We start from the raw sequence: 7,398 nt of genomic DNA on the forward strand, positions 1-7,398 counted from the left end.
GAAAAGAAACAGTTGGATTGACAAAATCAGCGGTCACCCGCCTTCAAAGAAATATTAAATCTATTGAATAAATTACGCGTTGGTACAAATTACGTATTAGTTTTTCCTCTTCTTAGTGTGATATTACAGTGAAGAATATTCTCATTGTGTTTTAGAGAATAGAATCCAGAGAGAGGTTCTCTTTAAAATCTACAATTGATAGTCCGTGCGTTTTTTGCCATTTCGAAGCGTTGAGCAAGATTTCAATTTCCATACGCATTACACAAACACTGATCCTTCCAAATATACAGAAGTTAGAAAGTTTAGATCGGAAGGAGAACTAAGATTTCGACTCGCGGGTGCGACTGGTTTAATTGCATCTTCCCAATCGTTGCCTTAAATGATACAATTCAAAACTTTGATGCCATATTTTCGACTTCAGTATTCCATTTAACACCTACTTTGGTTATCTGAAGCTTACATCAACTTCTTTTGATTTTATATCAATTATCAGCTTTGCCGAGAGGCCTTTCTGGAATCTGCAAGTGACACTTTGGACGTTTTCTGCCATTCAGACTCACTAAGTAGGATTTTAGTTTTTAGTTATTATCACACATATAATACACTGAACCTTCAGAATATACAGAAGTTTCAGGTGCAAAGTGCACTGAAAAAAAAGTGATAGAGTTAATAAAACTTTGCTTGAACCAACAAAATTCGTTCGAGTAAACGTTTAGTCGATTGAACAAATTATATAGTTACTGTGATGAGTTATATATTGATTCAGTGATTTAATTACTAACTATACCAACGCAACTTATTAACTTATTAAATAATGTACTAACGTGTAATTTATCTAATAAATATAATATTTCTTTGAGGACAGGTGCCGCCGATTCAATCGCTCGACGGAGCTAGTAGGTTAAATAGAATCAAAAGAGGTTGATATAGACTTCAGAGTGTCAAAGTAGACGTTAAATGGAATACTGCGACCGAAAGTAGCGTCAAAATTCGCACGTGCAGACAATGTGACTTCCTTTGTCTTTTATATGCACATTCTTAGCAAAAAACAGCAGTTTTCGCACAGTTGTGTTAATTTCTGTCTAATATCTAGAGAGTAAAACTCTCTATTTGAGATCCCAATCAAGACTCGGTATTTTCCCGGCAGTCACCCAGCATGTAAAATACGCAATATCTGAATCCATTTACTGAACGAAAACAGAACAGAAAATGGACAAAAACTACTCAATTGATTAATAATCAAGTCTGCCGCTCATAAAATGGGCAGACGAATATTCGCAGCGTTAGCAATGCTTTTTTTTTTTCATTAAAGAGATTGCTTGTCTCTCTAATGGTATTAATTTCGCTTTTCCGCGCGCTATCGCTCTGCCGATGATGAGTGTCGGCGTCTCTGTGAAAAATGGTCGCGACCATCGCGGTGGAATGCTTAACGGGGACATTTGCAGAACGATGATTTTTGCCCCACACTTTCACACGTCATTTTATCGCGCGGCGATCCGTTCAAGGCGACTTGCTCGATAATTGCTTATTTTTGCTGCAGGTCTTTTTTGCCAAAGTCCGCCGACGCAGGAAGAAGCTGCATAATTTCGTGACACGTGCGTGATAAAAGTTCCGCGACTGCACGGGACGATCCGACACACACACATACACACACATACATGCACAGCGTACACCCGCGCGCGCACAACACATGACGTGAAAGCCACACATGAGTTCGCACAAGAGTGAGAAGGATCTGACGATAAATCGATAATTCGTTGGAAAAGCATAGGTTGAAGCGGCCGAAGGTATAGCTGTCGGTGAGTTTCGTTTATTTCTCTTCGAGCAGCTCGTGTAGCTGGTACTGGTACAGTCTCGCGAGCAAGTAATCACGCGTGCCTGGTTACGTCGAGGAGGAAGTCGTTCGGCACATGAAGGATACTTTCACGACGAACTCTCATCACGACGCTCAAATCATTGTTCCTCCGACTCGCGTCGAATGGACAAGATAACAGCCCGACCTAACTTGGTATACAAATATCGCGCGTTTTTAGGCACCACGTGACGGTCAGCAAATCCCTCGGTTATCAAAACAAAAGCACATATGCTGTTTGATGATTATTAGGGAAACAAATCGTTACTATTGAAAAATCATTTCTCATCATTTGTCATTGTCTCGAGGCTTTTCTTCCGGCGAAACGCGTCAAAACGACGTTCCAGGACGTCTTCGTGGAAACAAAATTGTCCAAAAATGTTTAGAAATTTATTAATAATTAATAATTTAGAATAATTTAGAAATTTATTTATATTTTTTAAATTAAATACATGTTTGTAACGTCCTATATGTATGCGTATGCTCTGCATAAAAAAAATATTGTAGCAAAAACGACATTCTGCTTTTTTCACGACGCTTTTGGCGTGGAAAAACTGGACTCTACTCTCGAAAGCACAATCAGAATATTCTTTATTATAATGCCACACTGAAAAAATAAAAGTGATTGAGTTAATGAGACTGAACGAAAATTCGTTCGAGCAAACGTTTGGTCGATTGAACGAATTATACGGTTTCTGTGATGAATTATATATTGATTCAATGATTTAGTTAGTAACTACATCGATGCAATTTATTGCTACACTAATGCGAATTTGTTCAGTATATACAATATTTCTTTGAAGGCGGGCGACCGCTGATTTTGTCGATTCACTGATAATTCAAGAATATTCCCTGATTTTTAGCGGAAACACTTTACACTGCTCTGTCTTATATCTCAATTTTGACCGAGAAAAATCCCTCGATTATCAGAACAAAAGTACGTATGCTATTTGATGATTATTAGGGAAACAAATCGTTACTATTGAAAAATCATTTCTCATCATTTGTCATTGTCTCGAGGCTTTTCTTCCGGCGAAACGCGTCAAAACGACGTTCCAGGACGTCTTCGTGGAAACAAAATTGTCCAAAATTTTATATCATAGATTTAGTAAAATCGTATTCCAATACTAAGAGAAAAAATTTTGCCACTTTAACAAAATATCCGCAACAAATGTTTTATTGATATGGCACAGCGAATGGGAACAAATGATTTGTTAATTTAGATTCGCTATTCTAAGCAATACTTCTGTAATGAAGACATAACTTCATTACTTGAATCCAACTTAAATAGACGAGAACAGATGTATGGAATTCGTATCTCAGGCAATATCTGTTAGGTGACAATGATGAGAAATGATTTTTCAATGGTAACGATTTATTTTCCTAATAATCATCAAACGTATGTACTTTTGTTCTGGTAACCGAGGAATTTTTCTCAGTGGCCAAAATCGAAATATAAAACAGAGCAGTGTAAAGTGTTCCCGCTGAAAATCAGTGAATATTCTTGAATTATCAGTGAACTAATCCTTTTGCTGAATCTAATCTGAAATTGTTTTACGAATTCACTTTAAGAAAATCCAGAAATTGTACTACAAAAGATTTTTTGTTAAATTTAATATATTCCACGTGTCCAAAATTATTCAATTATCTAATTTTTGTGTTAATTCAACACAAGGCAAATATATTAACAAATAACGTAACTTATCATTTTACATATAAAACATGTGTGTTGCAAGAATATACATACATACATGTTATATATAAATTGCTATTTATAATTATTATTTTAACGTTGAGAAAGAGTTAATATAAACTCAAGGCAAGAGAGTCAAAATAATTCAACAATATTGAATTAATACACGAGTATGTTAAAAATTTAACACAAAAGTTTTGGATTAATTTCAACAGAAATACAAAATATATTTTCTACCTTGTCGTATAAATTACTGTAGAAACAGTAAAGAAATTTGATTGACATGCGGCGTAAGAAAGCAGGCAATTGCAATAATTCCGTAAAATAAACAGCCAAACGTGCCTAACATTTTTTCAATAAAAATGTGCAAACTTCGATGCGTTGCAAGTTTACAAAATTTTGTTGTAATTTTTACTACAATATTTTTTTCATGCAAATAAGAATGAACCGACATCGAGGAGGAACACGGTTTTTCTTATCCCGCACGTGTGAAATTTTGTCACGCATTTAGTTTTACGATTAATCTCTATCCGAGTCAGAAGATTAGTTCCGTCCATGATCGCTCAATGGACCTCGAACTATAAGCACAACGAGCTGAGAAACCGCGCATATGTGTATTGCGTATATGTGTAAACTATTCTGTAACAGTGTCGAAGACATTTTCCTCGACGTTAACTAACCATAAATCGAATCTCTCGCGTCCTTGCGCGAGTAACGCGACGATGCGTTACAATTGTGCGAATGCTAATTACACTCGGCGAAATCCTCGCAAATCGCATTAATTATCGTCGACCGGGCCGTCGTTCGCATCTAAGACGCCGCCGAACAAAAAATCCGTCGTTAGTTTCGCCGCAACACGCATGCGCCCGCTCCCGAAGCGCGAACCTTGAAACGGCCGCCACGCGGAAACTAGCGGCGCGATCGGGCCCGCGCCCAAATAAATAAGCATGACAAACGGTAGAGAATCGTCCGGTGAAAGTCTCATCCCGATATCTCTTACTGTTCGCGAAATATTAAATAGCCGTTTTTGGCGAGAGCGGCGTTGTCCCGGCAGGGCAACGCGAGCGCCATCGACATTACTCGCGGCAGAAGCGTGTCAGGGCCTCTCTCGCTTCCACAAGCGAGCGTCAGCCTTTGTGGCGAATCCGCGCTACACGCGATTCGCGAACGGCATTCGTGCAGGATCGCCTCGTCCAAATTGCGGTCTACACGCCTTTCTGCGTCTCTCCCGTGTGTCGCGTCTCCCCGAATTCGTTCGTTCTGGCTGCATCCTCTCTTTCGCGGTATCCTCTCGGAATGAAATAATTGCGAAGGGACGCGGAGAGTGACAGGTCGGGAAAAGCCCTCAAGCATCCTTCCCATAACCGCATCTGTTTCGGCTGAATCGACTGATGTCATCGCGATTCGTTTGTATTCACGTGTCGCGCGAACTTTAACCTGTTTACAGATAGAGTAAACTCGGGTATGATCATACAGAGAAGAAGAGAAGGCCACAAAACTGTACTTTCTCACGTATAATTATTTAATAATACGTTTTAGCATATGAATGTACGCGCCTAAATTACTATAAATATCGATTATCTTTGAGAATGACTACAAAAGCGCATTATTTTAGCAATTATGGGAGAAATTGCAGTCTATAGCCACCCGAATTACATTTATCTCGCTTATATTAGCTCACTTTTTAATATCTTTTGGAATTCATTTGGAGATAACTTTTTTTAAAATTTCCACATCAAGTAATGCGCGTATCACGGAAAAAAAAAATATTAGTTGCGGCAGTAAAAATCTACGTGTGATAGCTAAATCTCGTTGTAACGTATGAACAGTTAAAAAATATAGCTGCCAGTAGACATATATTTAGCTATGGTGAAACCGTGCAAATGTTTCAGTTACAGCAGCAAATGTTTAGTTTAGCAGCGACAAATACATTTTCAGCACAGCATGATTAACTGGACAATGGAATCCTTCCTTTGTTCCGTATAGCTATTTGGTAACACAACTCGCAGAGTCTATGCATTCGAGCTAATAAACAAACAATCTTGTCTGACTCTTCTGTCGCGGTTTTACATTTCAGCGGTTAAACAGATTAGAAAGTGACACGCCATAGAAGGACGATCAGGTAAAATGTACATTCCTATACGCCCTTTAGAGAGAAAAGCAGAAAGGCAGAAACCAATCAGAACTCGCGCTGGTAGTCAGCAGGTAGCCAGCAGTTTCTGTTTTTCTATCAACCTTAGTTCTAGTTCTCTTTTACCTTTCTGTTTTTAGCTTTCCTTCCGAAATGTGAATTCTTCCTAAAGCAAAACTCAGACCTTGGTAGAAGACGGGAAGACAGGAGCCAATCAAAATTCATGCTGGTAATCCGCTAATAGTCGCTAATAGTCGCTAATAGTTTCTGCTTTTCTACCAGCGCGAGTTCTGATTGGCTCCTGCCTTCCTGTTTTCTGCTTTTCTGCCAATTCTCTCTTAGAGTCGGCTAACGTCCCTCCTTCGAGTAGAGGAGCATCTTTTCTTTGCACGATTGCCACGTATTCATATTTCTAGCCTGATATAATTTCCGCTCCGATAGAAGATATTAAGTATTTCATAAAACATATTTGTATTTCACTCGCTGCGTGTTTCGTGCAGGATAATTACGCGTCCAAGCAAAATCAATGGAGTACTCATATTTAATGAATGGCTCGCGAGTTCAGTTAACGCTGAATTCGATATAATGCAGGAAGCTGTCGCATATATCGAATTCGGTCCAGAATATTCTACTGTTCTCCATATTCCGCGCCGATGGCGATATTCGAGAGGGCAAAGTTAATTCTGTACCCGCGGTGAACTTCATCCGCGCCTCGGACGTTTCGACTCTACACTTATAGCACACGTAATATCGCGGTAGGCTCGCAGTGGAATAAATACATAGTAAAAAACGCAATTAATAACGAGCACGGCAAGAACGACGGTGGTGGCGGGCGTCGAAGGAACAAAGGAGGACATCGGCCGGTCCGGATAAAAGAGGGGAAGGGGACTTATATCCACGATACGCCATCTACGTGAACTGCTGTGTGTATTCCAAGGTTGCGCAATGCAATGTCGCCCTTTGACGCATGGCCGTGAGTGCTTTATAATGCATATTGCGCCCACATTTTCCCATCGCCTGTGGGGTAGCGTGGCGTTTCGTGTGTATGGCGATTGATTGTGCCCGAAGGGGAGGCAAGCCCTATGTAGTCGGGAGTCGAGTAGGAGGAGCGGGTGTAAAAGGAAGATCGGAAAATGGAGGAGGGAGGGAGGGAGGAAGGAGCAGGGAGAGACAATCCAGAGGAGAGAGCAGTGGGGACCCTTGAAAGAGGGTACACGAGATCAGTGCGAGGTCCGCGCGATCGCGAACGACAGAGATGACAAACAGGAGAGCGTACGGAGGGTGAGCGAGGAGGAGGAGCGACGGAAGGGCCAAGGAGACGCGGGTACAAAGAGAACAGAGAAAAAATCCACAGTCAGAGAGAGAGAGAGAGAGAGAGAGAGAATGACGACGAAAGAGGAGAGTGAGCGAGCGAGCGAGAGCACGCGGGAGAAGAAGAAAATCGCGCGCAGTAGTAGTTATGTAGAGAGAAGCGGCATCGCCGCACGGCTACTTGGCTCTCCAGGGCCAGGATATTTCAATACCGGCGGTGGTCGGCCACCGACGTGGGGCCGTGCGGGGAAGGGGAGCATGACGACGACGACGACGGCGCGGTGCGGCGATGGGTATGCGTGCGCGTGTATGTGCCCGTTCCATGTGTGTGACGCGCGAGCGCGCTCGCTCCTCTCTTTCTCTCCCTCCCTCTCTCCCCCTCTCTCGCTCACGCGGCTATGTACACACGTA

Source organism: Odontomachus brunneus, unplaced genomic scaffold (assembly GCF_010583005.1).
Source record: "Odontomachus brunneus isolate Ranch 3 - 2012 unplaced genomic scaffold, Obru_v1 Obru_scaffold_046, whole genome shotgun sequence".
In the NCBI taxonomy this organism is placed as follows: Eukaryota; Metazoa; Arthropoda; class Insecta; order Hymenoptera; family Formicidae; genus Odontomachus; species Odontomachus brunneus.